Consider the following 23,513-nt stretch of genomic DNA (forward strand, 5'->3'; position numbering starts at 1 on the left):
GAAAATTTTTTAAATTTACATCAGTTAATATGAAAGCAGAATGAAGATACATTAAAAGATGGCAAGTGAGATGCTTCAAAGTGGCTTACTAGAGAATTTTATAATCTCCTCCTCCACTTAACAGAGTCAAAACAGTGTGTATATACTAACACTTTAAATAGATTTTACAGAAGAGAACAGTGGAAATCAAGAAAAAAATGATATCAATCACCAAAAACAAGAAAGAAGATGGAAGAGACACAGCCCATGTGGCTGGGATAAATTGGGAGCCAGGAATGAATTCTCAATGTGAGAAAAGGGTGAAAGCCTTCCAGTGGCCCACATCATCACCATAATATCATGCAATTCTAGCCACAGCAGAGCCCTGCTCCATACTTGTAGGACCTGAACCATACATAGTAAGCCATTGCGAGATCAGCAGATAAAAATTTTCCAGTGAGTGTGCTAGGTCCCAAAGGTTTTCTGAGGGCTAAGCAGCTAAGCAAGTTGCCATTTTTTAGTCCAGCTTTCAACAGAGCAAGTGCAGTGTTCTGCATCCTGGCAGGGCTGACACTGCAGAATGAGGAGAATGTGGTCTGTTACCACCGGGGGACTAAGGTCCTATCTAGAAAGAGACTCCACAACTGAAACTGAGGCATGAGTAAAAGATGGAATTCTGCTGCTGAAGGTAGTAAGCAAGCAAGCACTGCTGAAACTGAGGCAGGAGTGGTGCACATTTTGCCACTGAAATTGAGTTGCTAAAGTAAGGCTCCTGTAGCCAGGACAGGGCCATCAGTGAGGCACAGACTACAACTTCTGGAGATGACACATGAGCCCTGACAGGATTGATATGTGAGTGGGGCACATGTTCTCCACCTGCTGGTCCAGACTGCAGCCACCGAAGCTGGCCCTTCTCTCCTCAGTGTGGCTGCTACTGCCCCTCACTTGAGCATTTTACCTAGGACTGGAGGTCATCCCATTTTTGCCTATCATGTCTGGTGCTTTCAGTCACCACTGGGGAGCAGGAGGATGAGCCTGTCTGACCCAGCTACACAACCCTCACCAAGGCAGAGCATGTAGTATGAGGATCTGGAGAATTCCTAACCAGTTCACCACAAATGGCACCTGAGCATTCCACCTACGGTCTGAGGTTGGGCTTAAACATGTTGCTGCCATCTACCTTACCTTGCACCTACTGGCACATGTCATCAACAGGTGTGGAGACAGTTACATCCAACACATTGCAGCCCTCACCAACACCTGTGCATACTTCTTGAGACCTAGAGGACTATCCCATTACTGCTACTGCCATCACCCATGCCATACTAGTGCCCAGGGACCCAAGAGCCTGACCACATACATGATCCATTGCTGACACAACTGGAATATGAACAAGGAACCTGGAGGCCTAAGAATTGACCACTTAAAACCACTAATACAAGTCCCAGCAACCACCACCCTGGGGCACAAGGGTAGGTACACTCAGTCCACCTCTGCTACCACTGGGGCTTAAACACTGGCCCTCCTAGCAATCCAGCCCTCAGCACTTCACCACATCCTCCAGTAATAAACACACTTTAAGCTACCAAAGAAATAAAAATTATCATTAATGTTGTTTAGACCCAAAGATATAATCCAGAGATAATACGGCACACATCCAGAATTAAAGTCCAAATTCCACCAAACAAACAACATAGACACATATTCAGGAAAAAGTGCTCCTCTACAAAAGTAAATTTAAAAATAGGAAGAAGTGACTCTTACACCAGATGTGCAGATATCAATATAAGACACAGGAAACATGAAAAAGAAAATGTGATACCTCCAAAAAAATAAAAACACAGTAATTCTCCAGAAAAAGGTTTTAATAAGAAATTTTCAAAATCTAAGATAAAAATTCAAAATATTTATTTTAAAAGACTTAGCGGAATATAAGATAATGGTAACAAACAATACAAAGAAATCAGAAAAACAATTCAGGATATAATTTGAAAATGTAACAGATAAATATTGTCATAAAAATAACTTCTGGAACTAAAGGGTTTATTGGAAGAAACAGAAAATGCTTTCAAAAGCTTTAACAATAGACTAGATAAAGCAGAAGAATCTTAAGACTAGAAGATAGATCTTTAGAAATAACCCAATCAGGCAAGAATAAAGAAAAAAGGTCCAGACATCATGGCTCACACCTGTAATACCAGCAAATTTTGAGGCTGAGGTGGGCAGATTGCTTGAACTCAGGAGTTCCAAGACCCTGGAAAACATCGCAAGACCCCGGACAACATCGCAAGACCCCATTTCTACAAAAAGTACAAAAAGTAGCTGGACATGGTGGCCTATACCTGTAGTCCCAGCTACTCAGGAGGCTGAGGTGAGAGGATGCCTTGGGCCAGAAGGCAGAGGTTGCAGTGCGTCAAAATCATACCACTGCACTCCAGCTTGGGTGACAGAACCAGACTCTGTCTCAAAAAACAAAAACAAACAAAAAAGAAAGAAGAATGAGTAAAGCCTTTATGGCATATGGAACGAAATAAAGTGACAAAATATTTAAGTTATTCGTGTTCCAGACAAAAGGCAAAGAGAAAACAAATGAGTTTAAAAACCTATTTAACAAAAGAATAAATCAAAACCTCAAGTCCAGTAAAATGTTTAGACATCCAGATACTGGAGGCTCAAAGATCCCCACATATAATGTGTAAAGGTCTTTTCCATGGCACATTTTAATCAAACTGTCTAAAAAGTCAAAGATGGAGGGAGATGCCTAACAAAAAGTAAGAGAAATGCATGTAATCACATACTAAAAAAAAAAAAAAAGACCACCAGACACAGCAAATTTTTCAGCAAAATTCTTACAGGCTAGAGAGAATGGGATGACATAGTCAAACTGCTAGAAGAAAAAATCGCTAGGCAAGGTTAGTATATCTAGCAAAATTATTCTTCATTAATAAGTAATAGTCTGTTCTAGATGATCAAATGCTGCAGGAATTCACTACCACTAGACTAGCCCTACAAGAAACGTTGAAGAGATTTCTAAATCTAGAAGTTGAAGGATTTCATTTACCATTATGAAAACATACAAAGGGTTAAAAGCAAAATGCAGTAAGTAAAGAGATGGTACATGTTCTCAGAGAAAACTCAATATCATCAAGGTGTCATATGTTCCAAATGGTATCCTTATAAAATTCCATAAATCCTCCAAAGAGACTTTTTAGTAGTCAACAAAAATTATTTTTCCAAACTTAATAAAAATAGCGACTGTTTAACAATTGTGTCTTCAGAATAATAGTGATTGCATGCCTACCACATATCAAGTATATTCAAATATAATATTCAGGATAGCATAATACTAGCAAACAGATAAAAAAATAGAGAAAGAAAAAAGAGTCTTCAGGAAGTTGGTATTTATGGGGAAAGTTGATTAACAATAGAGCAAGCATTGTAGAAAAATGGAAAAAATCACAAGCATCTTAAAACAGGCGACAACGAAAATTAACATGCAATGGAAAAATGCATTGCATTACCATCTATTTCATGGTCAGTAATCTATTTTAGACTCAAATATGAAAGATAAAACTAGAACACTTCCAGAAGTAACAGAAAATAATTTTGATAGCAGAGTAGGCAGATTTTTATATAAAAATTAAGCAATGAAGAAGGGAGTGACAGATTCAAATATATCAAAATGTATAAAAATTAAAAAACAATAACATTAGAAGAAAAATCTGCAATATAGTGTGAAAAGTAAAAATAAAGACATGATTAAAAATGTTTTAAATAAGCAAAACACACTTAGAAGATGAAAGACCATAGCTTAATAAATAGTCACATTCTTGGTAATGAAGAAATAACAAAAAAAGGTCAATTAGATGACACTTGACACTGATTAGCAGAAAAAAATAGTCAACTAAAGAATCCAACATGGTAATGACCATAGCAAGCTAATAAATGTGTGCATAAATGAGTAAATTGAGACTCTCAATTACTATTTCCTGTCATTTGGCCTTTATGACAATCTACAGCCCAGTAATTCTTCCTTTAATTTTCTGAGAATTTGGACATTTGCACTTTGAAATGTAATGTAAAATTATAGGAGTATTTTTCCGTGGTGCAAAAAAATGGACTTGAGAAAGCCCAAACATTATAGTCATTATAATAGATGACTGAATTGGATTATCCACAGCCTTAGACTATAGCATGCATGAAACATGCTGGGGAAAGAAAACCACTGATAAACCTTTTCATTTTAATACCATTAGTAATAATTTATTGAAATATCAGAAAAGACAAAACTAAAATCACTTTAATTAGTGAAAAATAACAGATGATAAATACATCTTAAAAAGCCAAAGCATAGCAGTGGTCTTCTAAGAAGAAAAACAGATGATTCCAGGAGGGGACCGTTAGGAAACTAATGAGTACCAAGGGCCCCATTATAAATCTTGATGATGATTCTAAGAATGTTTTCATTATTATCACTAAAACTTATGATAAATGTTTTATTCATTCGTTTGTGACTATATTGCATGATAAAAATTTAAAGATTTATTATGTTTGAATCAAACCCCACAATTTGTGTCATTTCCCCCTGTAATGTGGAAGTCTGAGTTTTAGTTCACAAATTTGGCAGAACAATAAACAGAGCAGCACAGCTCAAAGCACTAACTCCTCCGGAAGCAGCAGGTCAAAGTGCATGCCAGACATTAAGCAGCAGAGCAAGTTAGCAAGAGAAGACAGATTCTCAGGTTGGTGGGCAATGTCTGAACAGTCTGCTTATGGCACCAACTGTTAGTCACTTGCAAAGATGTGGCTTTAAGAGGGTAAGAAATTACTACTCACATAAATTACATTTGTGAGGTAAGTAGGAAGGCCTTTGAAGGTGATCTGACATGGCTTGAATGTTCAAGAAAAGGAGGCAGGCCTGGATTTTTATTGAGCGTAGGTGGCATGCTAGGGTGAAAATTTATTCCCATGGACAGGGGTTTGAATGGTTTCAGTCTGCTGCTGGTACCAGAAAAGGGACCACCCAGGTTTCCTCTTACTGTATTATTTTATACACACACACACACACACACACACACACACACACACACACGGTTTAGGATTAAAAGTAGTCAGAGACAACCATCAAAAAATGAAGATAGTTCCTTTTGGTCAGCCTGGCAAGTAAGGACGTAGAAGGCGACATTCACATCAGCGAAACTGAAAAAGGAAACATAGGCCAGCAATTCTCCTAACATCTATCAGAAAAATAAGTTCACAGGGCAAATCACCATCCCAAATTAGACAGAAGGACACACACATCCAGAGAATTATTACTTACTTGATTAGTAAACCACAAGAAACCCCTATGGGAACAAATACAGGTGTAAGAAAACAAACCGTTATTGATGAATGGCTAAAAGTTTAAGAATTAACATTTTCAGGGTATACAAATTTATGAACTTTACTTTCAGAAACATGACATGGCTTTTACAGGGAAGATCATAGAAAAAATGCTTCTTGATTCCAGTAAGAGGAAGGGAAATGTAGCCATTTTTAACTATGCCCACAAAATGTTCTTTTTAACATTCCTATCTTCAATATAAACTATGTATCAAAAGCCTAACCAACTGAGATTTTACCAGAGCCAGACTTCCTGGAGTAAGAGAAATGCCCAATTCCATCTCCCTCTAAACTTCTTGATCCAGTTAAGACAGGTAAAGAGTGAGAAGTCCTCATGAAATTCACAGCCTAGGGATACACCGTTTTGTTTTGTTTTGTTTTGTTTTGTTTTGTTTTGTTTTAATGAGGCTAATGCATAAGTCAACAGAGTGCTTTGCCTCAGCTCTCACATTACCGCTACATCAGCAGCAGAATAAATACATGGTAGCAGAATACAACTAAAAGAACTGTATGCCTCAGATCTTGTTAAGTAAGTCTCTAAGAGACCACAAGGAAATTGAATAATGTTGATAAAGTGGACACATGTATATGTAGAAATACACAACGTACTAACACTGTCATGAAAAAATAGAAAATCTGAACAGACCTATAGTTGCAGATTGATGAAAAAATCACCCCTCCAGAAAAAAAAAGTACAAAACTATTATGCTGCTGAATCTATCAAACATTTAAAGAATTACCATTATCCTCAAACTCTTGCAAAAACTTGAAGATGCAGAAATACTTCCGAATTTATTCTATGAGGTAGGCCAAAATTTACAGTGACGCAAAAAATTAACAAAAGCACTACAAGAAAAGAAAGTTGAAGAAAAATGTTCTTTATAAATAATATAAAAACTATAAAATAAATATTAGCAAAATATATTTGGCAGAATAATGAGGGTTATCTACCAAGACTAATTGAGAGTTATCACTGAAATGCAAAGATGTTTTAACATATAAATATCAATAAATGTAGCCAGGCACAGTGGCTTCTGCCTGTAATCCCAGTTACCCAGGATGCTAAGGTGATAGGTTCACTTGAGTCCAGGAGATCAAGAGCAGTCTAAACAACATCATAATATCCTGTCTCTAAAAATAAATAAATAATTAAATAATAAACAAACAAATAATCATATTATACCACATTAGTAGTGTTAAACACCACAATATCTCAATTTACACAGAAAAAGCATTCTACAAGATATTACTCATTCATTGTACAAACACACAACATAATCAACAGTGAAATACAAAAAATGTTTTCCCTTAATATCAGGAACTAAAAATAGTTCCTCTTTTTTACCACTTCCACTCAACAGAGTATATATAATTTTAGCTTAAGCAATAACAAAAATAAAAATAAACAAAAAAATGCATACGTTAAAAAGAATGAAATAGAAATATCTGTTCACAGTAATCATATATGCACACAATTCTGAAGATTGTACAAACAGAAAAACACCTCAAAACAGTTTAGAATAAACAAATTAAGTAATGTTGCAGGATACAAAATTAACTTGCAAAACTCATTTACATTGATGCACACCAGTAATGATTAATCTGAAAAGGAAATTAAGAAAACCATACCATGAACAACAGTATTAAAAAGAATAAAATGCTCTGGAATCAATTTAACCAGGATGACAAACTATTTGTACAATAAAAACTTACAAAATGCTGCTGTAAGAAATTAAAGGTACAAATAAATGGAAAAGTGTCTTGTGTTCATAGGTGAAAAGACTTTTTTTAAAATTTCAACTTTTATTTTAGATTCAGGGGTTACAGGCACAGATTTGTTATGTGGGAATATTGTATAATGCTCAGGTTTGGAGCACATAGGTAGTGAGCACAGCAACCAATATGTAGTATATTAACTTGCCCTCCCCTCTGCACACTTTAGTAGTCCACCTTGTTTACTCTTCCCATATTTATGTCCATGTATGCTCAATGTTTAGCTCTTATAAGTGAGAACATGCAGTATTTGGCTTTCTGTTTCTGCATTAATTTGCTTGAAATTATGGCCTCTGGTTCCACCTGTGTTGATACCAAGGACATGATTTCATTATCTTTCACAGCTGTGTAGTATTCCATGGTGTATACATACCAGGTTTTCTTATCCAATATACCATTGATGGGCATCTGGATTGATCCCACATCTTTGCTATTGTGAATAGCACAGTGATGCATTCAAGTACATATGTCTTTTTGGTAGAATGATTTATTTTCTTTTGGGTATATACTCAGTTGTAGGATTGCTGGGTAAATTGATAGTACTGTTTTAAGTTCTTTGAGAAATCTCGAGACTGCTCTCCATGATTGCTGAACTAATTTACAATCCTGCCAATGACGTATAAGTGTTTCCTTTCCTGCACAGCCTTGCCAGCATGTTATTTATGGACTTTTCAGTAATAGCCATTCTGACTAACATGAGATGGTATCTCGTTGTGGTTCTGATTTGCATTTATCTCATAATTACTGATGCTGAGCAATTTTTCATGTTTGTTGGCCACTTGTATGTCTTCTGTTCTGGTATATCTGTTCATCTCATTTGCCCATTTTTTATTTTTTAATGTTTTTTTTTCTTTTTTTGGCTTGTTGATTTGAGTTCCCTCTAGGGTCTGGATATTAGGCTTTTGTTAGATTCATAGATTGTGAATATCTCCTACCATTCTGGAGGATGCCTCTTTTCCATGTTCATAGTTTATTTTGCTGTGCAGAAGCTGTTTAGTCAAATTAAGTCCTACTTGTCTATTTTTGTTTTGGTTGCAATTGCTTTTGAGGACTTAGCCAAAAACAACTTGCCAAGGCTGATGTCAAAAAAGTATTTCCTAGGTTATCTTCCAGAATTTTTATAGTTTGAAGTCTTACACTTAAATTTTGAATCCATTTGAAGTTAATTTTGGGGCATGTTGAAAGGTAATGGTCTAGGTTCAATTTTCTGCATACAGCAAGCCAGTTATCCCAGAATTTATTGACTAGGGAGTCCTTTCCCCATTGCTTGTTACTGCCAGCCTTGTCAAATATCATATGGTTGTAGGTGTGTGACTTTCAGCAGTGTTTTGTAGTTCTCCTTGAAGAGATCTTTCATTTCCTTGGTTATCTGTATTCCTAGGTATTTCTCTTTTTTGTGGCTATTTTAAGTGGAATTGTGTTCTTGATTTCACTCTTGACCTGGAAATTGTTGGTGTATGGAAATGCTACTTATTTCACCATAATCAGTACTGTTTACACTGACTTTGTATCCTGAGACTATACGAAAGTTATCAATTCTAGGAGCCTTCTGGCAGAATCTTTAGGATATTCTAGGCATAGGATCATATTTTCAGCGAAGAGAGATAGTTTGACTTCTTTTCCTGTTTGGTTGCTTTTTCTTTCTCTTGCCTGATTGCTCTGCATAGGACTTCCAGTACTGAGCTGAATAGGAGTGCTGTGAGTGAGCATCCTTGTCTTGTTTCAGTTCTCATAGAAATAGTTTAAGTTTTTAACCTATTGAGTATGATGTTGACTGTGGGTTTCCCATAGATGACTCATTATTTTAAGGTATGTTCCTTGGATGCCTAGTCTATTGAGGATTTTTACCATGAAGTAATGTTGGATTTTATTAAGAAGACCTTTGTGTATCTATTTAGAAAATCATATGGTTTTTACTTTTGATTCTATTTAGCTGGTGAATCACATTTATTGGTTTGCATATGTTGAACCAGCTTGCATCCCAGGAATAAAGCCTACTTGACCATGGTGTATTACCTTTCTGATATAGTGCTGAATTTGGTTTGCTAGTATTTTGTTGAGGATTTTTACATTTTCTGTTCATGAGGGATCTTGGTCTGAAGTTTTGTTTTTCCACGGTGTTTCTGCCAGATTTTTGTATCATGCTACTGCTGGTTTCAAAGAATGAGTTAGGAAGGAGCCCCACCTCCTCGATATTTTGAAATAATTTTAGTAGGATTGATATCATTTCTTCTTAGTATGTCTGGTAAAACTCAGCAGCGAATCTATCTATTTCAGGCCTTTTTGTTGTTGCTGTTGTTGTTGGTAGGTTCTTTAGTACTGATTCAATGTCAGAAGTTGATATTAGTCTACTTGGAGTTTTGTTCTCTTTCTGATTCCATCTTCGGAGATTGTGTGCTTCCTGGAATTTATTCATTTTCTCCAGTTTTCTAATTTGTGTACAGAGCTGTTCATAGTACTCCCTGAAGATCTTTTGTATCTCTATGTGATCCATTCTAATATAACCTCTGTCATTTTTATTGTGCTTATTTGGATCTTCTCTTTCTTTTTTACATTTGTTAATTTGGCTAGGAGCTTATCAATTTTTTTTGAAGAACCAATTTTTTGTTTTCTTGAACTGTTGTATACATTTTTGCATCTCAACTTCATTAAATTCTTCTCTATTTGCTGTTATGTCTTCTCTCATGCTATCTTTGGGGGTGGTTTGTTCTTTTTTTCAAGTTCCTTTAGGTGCAAAGTTACATTGTTAATTTGAGACATTTCTAACTTCTTGATAAAGGCATTCAGGGCTATAAAGTTTCCTCTTAACACTGCTTTGGCTGCATCTTAGAAATTTTGGTAAGTTGTGTTCCTATTTTTATCAATTTCAAATAATTTTTATATTTCTGCCTTACTTTGATGTTTACAAAGCATTTATTCAGGAGTAAGCTGTTTAATTTTCATGTATTTCTGTAGTTTTGAGAGATCTTGATATTCATTTGTATTTTTTATTGTACTGTGCTCCAACAGTGTGCTTGGTGAGATTTTAATTTTTCTTAATCTATTGAGGCTTTATTTATTACTGAGCATATGGCTGATCTTAGAATATGTTTTTTTGTGCAGATGAGAAAAATGTACATTCTGTAGTTGTTCGATGGAGTTTTCAATAGATGTCTATTAGATCCAATTGGTCAAGTGTTGAGTTTAACTCCGGAGTTTTCCCGGTTTTTTTTTTGCCTCAATGAAATGTCTAATGCTGTAAGTAGAGTGTTGAAGTCTCTTACTACTATTGTGATGTTGTCTAAGCCTTTTTGTGGGCAAAGAAAAAGTCATTTTGTAAATCTGGGTGCTCCAATATTAAGTGTATATATATTTAAGATATTTAAGGCTTCTCACAGGATTTTATCCTTTATCAATATGCCCTTGTCATTCTTCTTTTCATTGGTAGGCAAAGAAGAAGTCATTTTATGAATTTGGATGCTCCAGTGGTAATCACATATATATTTAAGATAGTTAAGGCTTCTTGTTAGATTGCACCCTTTATCAAAATGCTATTCTTGTCCCTCTTATTTTTTTTTTGGTTTAAATTTGTTTTATCCAATATAAGAATAGTGACTGCTGCTTGTTTTTGTTTTGTTTGCATGGTAGAACATGCTCCACCCTTTTACTCTGAGGCAAAGGGTGTGTCTTGAAAGCAACAGATGGATGGGTACTGTCTTTTTATCCAGGATGCCACTTTGTGTCTTTTAACTGTGGTGTTTAGCTTACTTACATGTTAGGTGAGTATTGATATGTGTGATTTTGAATTCACCATCATGTTGTTAGCTGGTTGTTATGTAGACTTGATTGCATTATTGCTTTATAGTGCCTGTGGGCTATGTGCTTAAGTGAATTATTTTGGTAGCAGATATCATTCACTTGAATCCATGTTTAGCACTACCTTACAGACCTCTTGTAAGGCTGGTCTAGTTTAAATGTATCACATCAGCATTTGCTTGTCAAAGGAAATTTTTTTTCCTCCTTCACCTATGAAGCTTAGTTTAGAGGGATATAAAATTATTGGTTAATTTTTTTTTTCCTTTAAAAACTCTGTAAATAGGCCCCTAATCTCTTCTGGTTGCAAGGTGTCTGCTGAGAGGGCTGCTGCTAGTCTGATGGAATTCACTCTGTGAGTAACCTGCCCTTTCTCTCTAACTGACCTTAAAATTTTTTTTGCACTGACTTTGGTGAATCTGATGACTATGTGACATGGAAACAGCAATATGGTTTGGATCTGTGATTCTGCCCCAATCACATGTGGAACTGTAATCTTCAATGTTGGAGGTGGGGCCTGCTAAGAGGTGATTGGACAATGGGGATAGATCCTTGTGAATCGTTTAACACCATCCCCTTGTGCTGCCTCGAGATAAAGTTCTCATGAGATCTGGCTGTTTAAGAATGGGTAGCACCTCCCTGCTCTCTGTGTTGCTCCTGTTCTTCCATGTAAGATTCCTTGCTCCCCTTCTTCCTTCTGCCATGGTTGTTAGTTTCCTGTGGGCTCCCCATAAGCCAAGCTGATGCTGCCATGCTTCCTCTGCAGCCTGCAGAATTCTGAGCCAACCAAACTTCTTTTCATTATAAATTACCCAGTGTCAAGTATTTCTTTATAGCAATGTGAGAACTGACTAATACAGACAGTCATATATTATTGTATCTGACTAGGGAATGACTGGCGTTCTCTTGGATTCGAATGGCAACCTCACTAGTGAGATTAGAGGTACTTTCATGAACTATATCTTCATACGTATTTTCCAACTTGCTTATTCTCTTTCCTGCTCTCTCAGAAATGCTGATAAATTGTACATTTGGTCTCTAAGTAATCTCATATTTCTCAATGGGGATGTTCATTTTTATTAATTCTTTTATCTTTATTTTTGTCTATGTTGATTCAATAAAACAGTGTTTGAGCTCTGAGATTCTTTTCTCAGTTTAGTCTATTCTGCTGGAAATACTTCTGATTTTATTATAAAATCCTCACAGTAAATTTTTCAGCTCAAGAATTTTTTAGTTTAGATATTTCTTAAGATTGGTATTTTATCTTTCAGGTTTAGAATCATTTAACATCCTGGATTGCTTGGCTTCCTTGGGTTTTCAACTTTCTTCTCAATCTAAATGAGTTTCCCTGCTCTTTTTTCCATGTCTGTCATTTTAGACAATTCAGACTCTTAAAAACCATCACTGGGGCACTAGTAGGCTCTCTTGAAGGAGACACTCTGGCTCTTTGCATTGCCAGAGATTTTGAGCCAATTCTTTCTCATCTGAGAGAACTGGTATACCTCTAATTGGGGTATAAATTGAGTATAGTCCATTGGCTTTCTTTTTTGAAGGTTTTCAGAGGACTAGGACTCTGTACAGGGTCTTTGTTGTTGAATTCTTGCTCTTGGTTTCACAGGGGAAGAATAAGTAAAGTGATTTTTGGTGGTGTAATCTGCACTGCAATCAAGTAGACAGCACTTGAGAGCCGTGGGATGTAGATAGGTTCTTTGCCATGCAGTTCCTTTGTGTATCTTCATATTTGCAACTATGTTCTGTGGTACAGGTCTGCTCATGAGTCTTGAGAGACTCACTTCCAATCACTGGCACTATGCCCATTATTATTACTATCATTATCATTATTGTCATTGTTGTTAGGTGTTTCAAGCTGTGGGGCTTCCTCAGGGAGATGTCTTCTAGAAAAATACCCTGCATCTTTACCATAACAGCCCTGTGGAAAGAGGTGTGCCTAGGGCCCACGCCAGCCTGTGAAACTGTGTGAATCTGGCCTCTCAGTATTTGAAGATTGTGGGCTCCTCCCCCATTCAACTGCCAAGCACAGATCCCAGCTTGGCACTCCTGAACCACAGGCCACAGCACTGGAGTGCCAGGACTTGCTCATGACTCCCTCTTCCTGATGCTTAGGGCCAGGTTCCAACTGTGGTGAGGGATCTGAGGGATTTCTGGGCTGCCAGAATGCATTCAGGTGGAGCAAAGCATCCAGGTTGGGTAGCAGAAACTACAATGTATACATGCTTCTCCCAGGAAGCCAGGCAGGGGCCATGTAAGAGGCTGGTGGACAGGCATGCCTACAGGATAGACATGTCCAGTCCTGCGGGTAAGCAGGCCTTGCTTTCTCCCTGCAGTTTAGCTGGGGCCAAAGCCTCTGAGAGAGATAGGCAGCCCCAGAGGTGGGACTTTATGGCTGAGCTCCACCAGACCTGATCCATGCTAAAAAGTCCTGGCTCTGTGCCTGCTACAGCTCCATCTCCATCTACTCTCCAGGGAGATCTCCTTGCCAACTCACATGTCCATGGGGGTGTGGAGCTTCCTGCAGCCAGGATCCCAGTGGTCTGCAGCGAGATTGAGCAGTCTCCCAGTCCCTTTACTCACTTCTTCCCCAGGTGCCACTCAGGGCCAAAAAGCAGTCATAGCGTTCAGGCACCCCATAAGGGCACCCCAGCTTCCTTGCTCTTCAGTCTTAGAAAATGCATCTTTTCTCTATCCACACTATGCATTTTCTTTCCAAATATCTATTCAAACTATGTTGATGTAGTCAAAATTGTGGTCTTTCTCTTTGGGAGCAGCACTTCCTGGCTGCATCCAGTAAGCCATCTTGGAAACTCTCTTAAAAGTACTAATGTGGCAATTTCTCCTAAAATTATCTATAAATGCAATGCAATCCCAATCAAAAGCCCAATAACTTTTTTTAAATGGAAACAGAAACTGACATTCTAAAATTCAAGTGAAATCTCAAGGAACCAAGAATAGTCAAAACAATCGCAAAAAAAGAGATAAAAATGTTCAAAGCTCTAATTTCATAATGAGAAATTTCCTAACGTCAAAAGTTACTCACAGTCATGTTACTCAGAACAGTGTGGTACTGGGATAGAGACTACAAACAAATGAAATAAAATAGAGCCCAGAAAGGTATCCTCACATATATGATAAAATAGTTTAACAAGTTGCCAGGGTTATTATTCAGTGGGAAAAGAAAGTCTTCAGAAAAAAAAATTTGCTTGGAAAACTAGATATTCACATAATGAAGTATAAAATTGGACTTATACTTTACACTGTATACAAAATGAAATCAAAATGCATCGAAAACCTAAAAGAAAAACTTAAACTTGAACAACTATTTAAAAAAAAGATACGGCAAAATATTCATACCATTAGATGTGGGAATAATTTCTTGCATATGATGCAAGCTCAGTCAACAACAAAATAGATACATGATTTCATCAATAGTGAATTTGTTTCTCAGAGGACACTATCAATAGAGAAACAGGACAACTCTGAATAATAGAACATACTCCATAACAATACTCTAATAATACATCTGGCAAGGTATTAATATAGGGAAAATACAAAGAAAAAAGGTTTGAAAATCTTCAACATTCTTCATGATAAAAACATTAAATAAACTGGAAATAGAAAAGATATTGTAAGACATCTATAAAAACCCCACAGCTAACATCATACTTGATGTTAAAAGACAAAATGCTTTCTCCCTAAGATCAGAAATAAGACAAAGATGTCTGTTCTCACGACTTCTATTCAACATGGTAAGAAAAGGTGTTAGGAAATTAGGCAAGAACACAAAAGTATTAGTGATTTTAAATCAAATACACACATAGCACCCAGACATAAATACAAAAGCAGATTTTCACTGCACATAAAGGTGGATACACGCAGACAAAGACACACAAGCTTGCTAACTGTCAGAGTTAGCAGCTGAAACACACAAATAAATGCTCAGAGAGGCACCCAGTTTAGACCTCTGCTCTCTTTACCACACTCTCCTCCCACATTAGCAGTAACCACTATCTTACACATTGTTTATTTTACTTGTATTATATATTTATTCTTTCCTAGAATATCAGCTTCAAGTGGGCACAATTATTTGCTCTGTTTTAGTCATTGCAGCACCTCCTAGAACATCTGCTACACAAGGCAAGATTAATACATAGTAAATCACTGGGCTCAAATTCACACAACTATACACAGTGCTTTTCCATGAACCTCATCATAGGCCCACATAAACTTGATTTGCATAAAATGAGTTTTTCTTAACTCGATCCTATGTGGCAGGGTGGTGTCTTCTGAACTCCAAACAAATTCCTAAAGGTTAGCTTACTCAAATGAATTGAAAATGTAAGTCCACACAAAAACCTGCACAAAAAAGTTTACAACAGTATTAATTGTAGTTTTCACAACTTGGAAGCAACCAAGATCATGTATTCACCAAGGTCAGAGGTACAAAATTATTATACGAAAATCAATTCTACTTCTATACACTTGCAATGAAATATCTAATAATGCAGTTGAGGCAAAAACAAATCTATTTACAATAGCAATTAAATAATAAATACATAGAAATAAATTTCTAAAAATGTGAACGAAACTTGTAATCTGAAAACTACAAACCTTACTGAAAGAGGTTGAAGATCTAAATAAATGAGAAACCATTCCATGTTTATGAATCAGTAGGTTTAATACATTATGATGACAATAACTCCCCAAACAGTCTACATCCAGTACAATTAGATTCAGTACAATTAGAATTCAAGGTGACTACCATGTAAAAACTGAAGCATTGATGTTGAAATTCATATAAAATTAAAAGGGACTAAGAATACTCAAAAATCTTTAAAAAGATGCCAAATAAGAGGACTCACAAATTACAATTTCAAAATTTGCCTCAAAGCAAACTTAATCAAGATGGTGTAGTAATGACACAAGGAAAGTCATTTAGATCAATGAAATACAACTGAGAGCCCAGGGAGAGTAAAATCAGCAAAATGGCAAGAATGTACAGCTCCAAACACCTGCTCCTCCACAGAAACAGGGAAAAACAAGTAGAACTGTCAGAAACAATATGTTGTAAAACCTGTTGAAAACCATCGAGTTTTACAGCAACCATGTAAATACAAAATCAAGAAACACAATGAAGAACAGGAGAAAAGCCTTGTGGACTCTTTATGTGTCCTTGCCCAAATCCTTCCCTTACTTGATGTCAGTCTTAAAAACAACATCCTGAGTTGCCAGTATGGGCCTCTGCTCAGTGGTTCCAGAGGGAAAAGAGGAGGTCTTACTTGCAAAGTATTGTGTTGTTACATTAAAATCTTTATTAAGGCTATCCAAAGGTCTGAAACAATGCTCTCTTTTTTCTCTAAGTCAGAAAAAAATCAGTTTAAAAAATTGGCATGAGTTACTTGGGAGTATTTTAAGGAAACTGAAAGCCAGCAGCCCACTGGAGAATAGATTACAGACGACACATACAGTAGGTCACATAAAGCCAAGAATAAAAATCTAGCGTGAGTTTTTTTTGTTTTACAAATTAGGCTATTAAAAAGCACCCAGGTGTACTGGCAAATTGACAAAGCACTCTGTGCATAACCACGAAAAACACATTTTCTTAAAGACCCGAGAAGACCCTCATTTTCAGCACTGGCTGACCTTCAGGCTCAGCTCAGCAGAAAGTGAAGACTGAAGCAGAGTTTTCAACAGTCTGCGTATGTGTTAAAGGAACACCCCAGCCCAGAGTCATCCACAAAAACTGGAAGAATCCATCAGTTTGTCTTTGTCTCAGTTTTGTCATATAGACCTTTGTGACACACAGATCTATATACAATGAAAACTACAAATTTCTAATGAAAGAACCACAAAAGATCACAAAAGATCTTAATAAATAGAAAGACATTTAATGTCCATGAACATAAAACCTCAATATTGTCAAGATGTAATTTCTCCCCAATTTGAGTTATAGATTCAACACAAGCCCAACTAAAATTCTAACAAGTCATGATGTTGCTAACAGAAAATTAATTATAAGAGTTATATGAAAAGCCAAGAGACACAGAATGGTCAACACGAAAAAAGGATTAAGTATTGGCACTACCTAATATTAAGACTTTCCGTAAAGCTACAGTAATCAACATAATGCGATATTTGGAAAAGAGTAAACAAATACATGAAGAGAACACAACAGAAAACCCACAAATAGCAATCATGATATAGCAGTGAAAAAACAAAAAGGAAAAGAAAATTCAGAAATAAATCCACACAGTTAAGTGATCTTTGACAAATAAGCAAAGTTCAGTTAAAAAAGTAGTCTTCTTAATACATGTTTCCAGAACACCTGGATATTTATTTGAAAAGAAATAAATAAGGCATAGGCCCTGCAACTTTTCCAAAAATTCACTCAAAATGGATCATAAACCTAAATGTAAAATGCAAAATTTAGAATTTGTGGAATATAACATAGGAGAAATTCTAGACATCATTGGCTTTGGCAATGAGAATTCAAATACAATACCAAATGTATAACCTGTGAATGAGAAAATGGATAGATTGGATTTTATTGAAATTTATTCTGTTTTATGAAACATATTGTTAAGAGAATGAGAAGACAGACTAGAACAGAATATTTACAAAATACAAATTTGATAAATAGAATTCAAATAATAATAATAAATAAAAAAAGAAATAGAATTCAAAACACATTAAAAAACTCTTTACGAAAACAACCAATTAAAAAAATGAACAAAAAATTGGAAAGACGCCTCACCCAAGATACACAGCAAATAAACATGACAAAATATTCAACATTATGTGTTTTTGGGGAATTCCAAATTAAGACAAGAATGAAGTTCCACCCTATAACTAAGGTAAAACATAAAACCTTGATACCATTAAATGCTGGTGAAAGTATGAAGCAATATGAACTCTTCTTCACTGTGTAATAAGAAATATTCAATGAAAAAAACTCAGCCATATGGAAGACAGTCTGGTATGTTCTTACAAATTTAAACAAGGTTTTACCATACAATTCAGCAATTACACTCCTGAGCATTTACCCAGATGAGTTCAAAAGTGATATCTACATAAAAGTCTTCACAAGAACATTTGTAGCAGCCTTATTCATAATTGCCAAAAACTAGAAGCAACCATAATGTGCTTTTCAATATGTGGTTGGGTAAACTCTAGGATATTCATACAATAAAATGCTATGCAAAAATGGCCACATAGAAAATGATTCCAAGTAAATAACATCCTGGAAAAGGCAAAACTATAAAGAAAGTAAAAAGAATCAATGGAGAGAAAGAGAAAATAGGAGATGCAGAAGATTGATGCACAGATGGAGCACAGGATTTTCAGGACAGTGAAATTCTTCTGTATGATATTGTGATAGGGAATGCATGACACAAAACTGTAAAATACAAAGAGTGAATGCTAATGTAAAGTAAGGATGTTAGTAAATATTAATGTTTTTCTTTATCAGTTCTCTTCACCACCAAACATAATACACTGGCTCATCAACTGTATTAAATATACTTCATAAATGCAAAAACTTAAAAACAGGGGAAACTATGAGCTGGGGAGGAGTACATGGGAACTTACTATAACATCTACTAAATTTTTCTATCAACCTAAAACTGCATTGAAAAGTCGTCTATCAAATAAAAAAGCAAATAAATTAGAAATCCATGGAAGAGTCATAATTATGAAAACAGAAAACATCACATACAGAATAATGACATTTTCATAAAACATAAAATGTACTAACATAGGGATACATACACAGGTTCTAAAACTATGAAGAGAAAATTATCATATAATTCACAATACTGGTGTAATATGGAGAGAAATGGATGGATTCAGCCTCTCAGAATCATTTCAAGTGAGTGTGTCCAGTGAAGGCTTCTTCCAAGCCTCTGACTGGTTGTCATTACACAAGCATTCCCTTCACAGTGGTACAGTTGACTGCAATTGTTTTTTACATTTACTGCATATGTAATATTTGTAGGAAGTGTCCAGAATAGAAGCTCAATACACAAATCTCAGCAAATTTTGAATTGCTAGCAACAAGCTATTGAAAGTAAATTTATAGAAGATGCCTATTAAAACTAATTTTCCTGAAGTCCTAATATACGTGTAACAAACAGTATAAAAGTATTATAACAGAAAAACTAGACATTAAAAGACATCAATGTATACTAAAATAAATGGAAAGACAACATAGGTATTTAGGAAAAAGAATAAACATCACCATGGTCTAAACTCTCCCAAATAGATCTTCTTTTTTATGAAGTTTCATGAAATTCACAAGCAAGTTTGTTTTGTTTGTTGATGAACTAAAGAAAACCTACTTCTAAAATCTCAGAGAGCACAAAAATGTCTAAGAATAGCCAAGATGTACAAAACACTCTTAGGGAGTGTTATAGATTAACGAAGGGAATTAGTACCTTTATAAAAAGATGTACCTATCTATCCCTTTCAGACAACAAAAATGCCATTTAATTATTATTCTATGATAACAAATTATTTAGTAAACACATAATCATATTTGAGTACTTGACAAGGTAGTCCCACAGCATTTAGTATTCATATGCCATGTTCAGATAAGGAAATTCTCCACCCGAATATTTGAGCAAATCTATTTAATTTATCAATTTATCATGCTTTTTAACAAACAGAAATGTATTCATTTTCAACAGCCATAATAGAAGTTACAATTTCTTCCCCTGCTAGAATTCTTGAGTAAAATCCCTAGAATTCCATTTAAAATCATCCAAAGGAAAAGAACAGATGTCAGAAACCTATCACACATACTCAGGGAAAGAAAAAAGGTGAAAAAAGAACTTTTAACAAATGAAAAATAATCCATTTTTTGAAAACTCACTGATTTTTTGCTTCTTTGGAAATACTGCATTTATCTCTCCAACTCCATTTATGAAATGCATTTTATATTTCATGAAAGATAGAAGCTCAAATAATAGAACAAATCCTTTCAAGTTGACAAACTCAGGGAGGGTGGTGCTGGCTGGAATACAGACACTTCTGACTCCAGGATCAAGTCAGGTCATCTCATCATGTGACACATCCTCCTATCCCCTCCTGCTCACTGAAGTGCTCAACGACCACCCTCCCAGGAGACACTGCACTGTCCCTGCTGTGTGACCACAATGTATTTTGCTTAGCACGTTCTTCCACCACCTCACTGTGGTAGGTTTTCCTTGTCCTTTATTATAGTCACCGCCCGTCCCCCCCCCGCCCCCCACCAGCCTTCAAAGTCTAAGAAAATTCAGAAGGCAGTAATTATGTCTGTCTTTCCCCTCAGTACCACTATCCAACTCACTGCACACCAATTTTATTTCCAAGGAATGAAAACTGGGCTTGAGGGAAGAAAATTTTCATACCCCAAGGTGTTTGCTTTTTTTTTTTTTTTTTTGAGACGTAGTCTCTCTCTGTTGCCCAGGCTGTGGAGTGCAGGGGCGCGATCTCAGCTCACTGCAAGCTCCGCTTCCCGGGTTCACGCCATTCTCCTGCCTCAGCCTCCCGAGTAGCTGGAGCTACAGGCGCCCGCCACCACGTCTGGCTAATTTTTTGTATTTTTAGTAGAGACGGGGTTTCACCGTGTTAGCCAGGATGGTCTCGATCTCCTGACCTCGCGATCTGCCTGCCTCGGCCTCCCAAAGGGCTGGGATTACAGGCGCGAGCCACCGCACCCGGCCGGGGTTTGCTTTTTACATGAAGAGTATACCAAAAGATTTCTCTCGGTACCAAGGCATTTGGCTGCTTCCCTGAGAGGCTTCACCCCTATACCTCAGGCTGTCCACTATGAGATGACTCTACAGCTGATAGTCACTAGACACTCCAAAAGACATGGCTGCTGTGGAAATCTGGGATCATCCCCAGACACTTCTGAAGCCCAGAAACAAGTAAAGACAGGAGAGTGGCTAAGGACATATCATCCTAAAAAATTTTTAAAGGGGAACCACAACCCATAGATATCCTGAGAAGGTGTCAATGCCTAGGGAAGGTAAAAGGAGGAGAGGCACAAAGATCTCTTACATCAAAGTGTTGGGATTATTCTGTTTTTCTTCATGTGAAGTGTTCAAAAACATAAATATTTTAAAAAGTCATCCACAGCTCTGTGAAAAATCATAAACAATTAAAATACTTACATCTGTTTGAAATGTACAAAAAAGAACAAATAGTTTGTAATGTGAGGTGGAGAAAGAAAGTTGACATTTGGGAATTTGAGGAATTAACTGGAGATGTAGTATTTTGCCGCAAGCCCTAGAATAATTAGACTGGAGGAAAATCCTGGTGGATTTGAGACCCTGCTTGACATACATTTGGGAAATGCAGAGAAAAACCAGTTCCCCTGTGGAGTGTTGAAATAATCAAATAGGAGAAAATTCAACTGAGGTGGCTGTAGCTCCGACTTTCTATCTAGGGAAATTAAAATGTTGCTAAATGCATTTATTGCAAATTACTAACTTAGAAGGGAAAGGAAATTCAGGCTTAATCAACCACAAATGGCTCTGATCACAGAAGAGAAAATTTCTACCTGAGTAATCCAAATAAGGCAGCTACATTACTATACCCAATGAATTACTGCATGTGGTTTACTTCTCAAGAACCTTACAAAAGCCTCTTACTCAAGTCCCTCCCGGGGACTCCCAAACCACAAACCATGGCTGGAGGCCTCCCAATTCATTTATCTGTTTGCTCGATTAAACTAATATTTGAATGGTGCCTCAGTTTAATTTTTAACAGGAGAAGGGAGAGACTGCGGACCCTCCGGGCCACAGCTCCCGCCATGCAGGAACCCCGCACCCCAAGCGGGGATTCCCCCTGATGAACCTCCCGTGGTCCCTGCACAAACGGGGGAGATGCGGGGCTTCGGGGGCAGAGTTGCCCAGAGACGGGTCCTGATGGGGCCAAAGTGGCCGGGCAGGAACGAGCCAGGATGCCGGCCCCTCTGCACGCCACAGCCTGAGGGGACTGAGGCCCTAGCAGCGCCGGAGGGGACTCGGGTCCCACACTCCGGAACCGGCCCCCGGGGGAGGAGGCCTGGTCCTGCCTCAGCCGGTTCCAGCCGGGACCAACCAACAGCCCAACCCCTTGGAAAGCCAGGCTGCCCACACTCACCATGTCCTGGCGTCTCCTCATAAATTTCTCAGTTCGTGCAAGTCACAGAGCCACAGAGGCCACTGCACAGCCATTTAGGGCATCTAGGCGTGAAGGAGACAAAGCAGTGGAGACCAGAGGGTACCCGGAGCCAGGAGCACAAACTCAGGAAACAAAGGACCAGCCGGGTGAGGAAGACCGCCCCGACCTCTGCAGTTCATCGCCTGATTGGACAGTTTTCACCCCAGCACCAGTGACTGGATAATAGGGCTTCAGGCTCTGCCCCCTCGGGTCCTGAGTGACAGAAGATGTGTGTCAACTCGCGGCCACGTGAGGACAGTGGAAAGTTCCAAGCTGCAGTCCTTGTGGGGCAGGACTTCCTCCTTATGCTGAAGCCCAGCCCTCACTGTGGGACGTTTGCATTTAACCTTGTACATAAGGTTATTTTTATTTAGAAATTATATACATGTGGCCGGGCATGGTGGATCTCACCTGTAATCCCAGCACTTTGACAGGCTGAGGCGAAAGGAGCTCTTGAAACCAGGAGTTCGAGACCAGCCTGGACAAGATAGTCTGAGCACCCCGCCCCCCGCCTTTTCTACAAAAAGAGAGAGAAAATATTAGCCATGCGTGATCACACTTGTCTGTGGTCCCAGCTAGGCCACTGTACTGCAGCTTGGGTGACAGAGCAAGATCCTCTTTCTATTTCTCTCTTTGTCTCCCTCACTTTGTGTGTGTCGGGGGGGAGTGTGTGTGTGTGTGTGTGTGTGTGTGTGTGTGTATTATTCAAAGTGAAAACAATATAATGACAATTATTTTATTTTATTTTATTTTATTTTATTTTATTTTATTTTCGAGACTAAGTCTAGCTCTGTCACCCAGGCTGGAGTGCAGTGGCGTAATCTCGGCTCACTGCAACCTCCGCCTCCCGGGTTCAAGTGATTCTTCTGCCTCAGCCTCCTGAGTAGCTGGGACTACAGGTGTGCTCCACCACGCCCAGCTAATTTTTTGTATTTTTAGTAGAGACGGGGTTTTACCATGTTGACCAGGCTGGTCTGGAACTCCTGACCTCGTGATCCACCCACCTCGGCCTCCCAAAGTGCTGGGATTACAGGCATGAGCCACCACACCCAGCCATTTTATGTTTATTTTTTGAGAGAGAGTCTCACTCTGTCACCCAGGCTGGATTACAGTGGTGCAACCTGGGCTCAACCTCTGCCTCCCAGGTTCAAGCGATTCTTCTGCCTCAGGCTTCCAAGTAGCTGGGATTACAGGCATGCACCACCTTGCCCGGCTAATTTTTGTATTTTTAGTAGAGATGGAGATTCCCCATGTTGGCCAGGCTGGTTTCAAACTCCGGAGCTCAAGTGATCCACCCGCCTCAGCCTCCCAAAGTCCTGGGATTACAGGCGCGAGTCAGCAAGGGCTTGGCCAATGAGAATTATTTTTAAATTTTAGATTTTATA

At 37.7% G+C, this 23,513-nt stretch overlaps 1 long non-coding RNA gene across 9 annotated transcripts in view; it reads right to left on the minus strand.

Moving 5' to 3' along the window:
• LOC129015541 (uncharacterized) overlaps positions 1–22,415 on the minus strand; it is a 38,695-nt gene extending 16,280 nt beyond the window's left edge. For 7 of the 9 annotated variants that reach the window (XR_008494616.2, XR_010124401.1, XR_010124397.1 and 4 more), the window contains exon 1: positions 22,069–22,415. This is a non-coding gene — a long non-coding RNA (uncharacterized LOC129015541). The remainder of the gene's footprint in view (positions 1–22,068) is intronic. The other 2 variants (XR_010124396.1, XR_010124399.1) reach the window with 1 other exon arrangement.
• Positions 22,416–23,513: the final 1,098 nt, after the last annotated feature.

This window comes from Pongo pygmaeus, chromosome 18 (genome assembly GCF_028885625.2).
Source record: "Pongo pygmaeus isolate AG05252 chromosome 18, NHGRI_mPonPyg2-v2.0_pri, whole genome shotgun sequence".
NCBI lineage: Eukaryota > Metazoa > Chordata > Mammalia > Primates > Hominidae > Pongo > Pongo pygmaeus.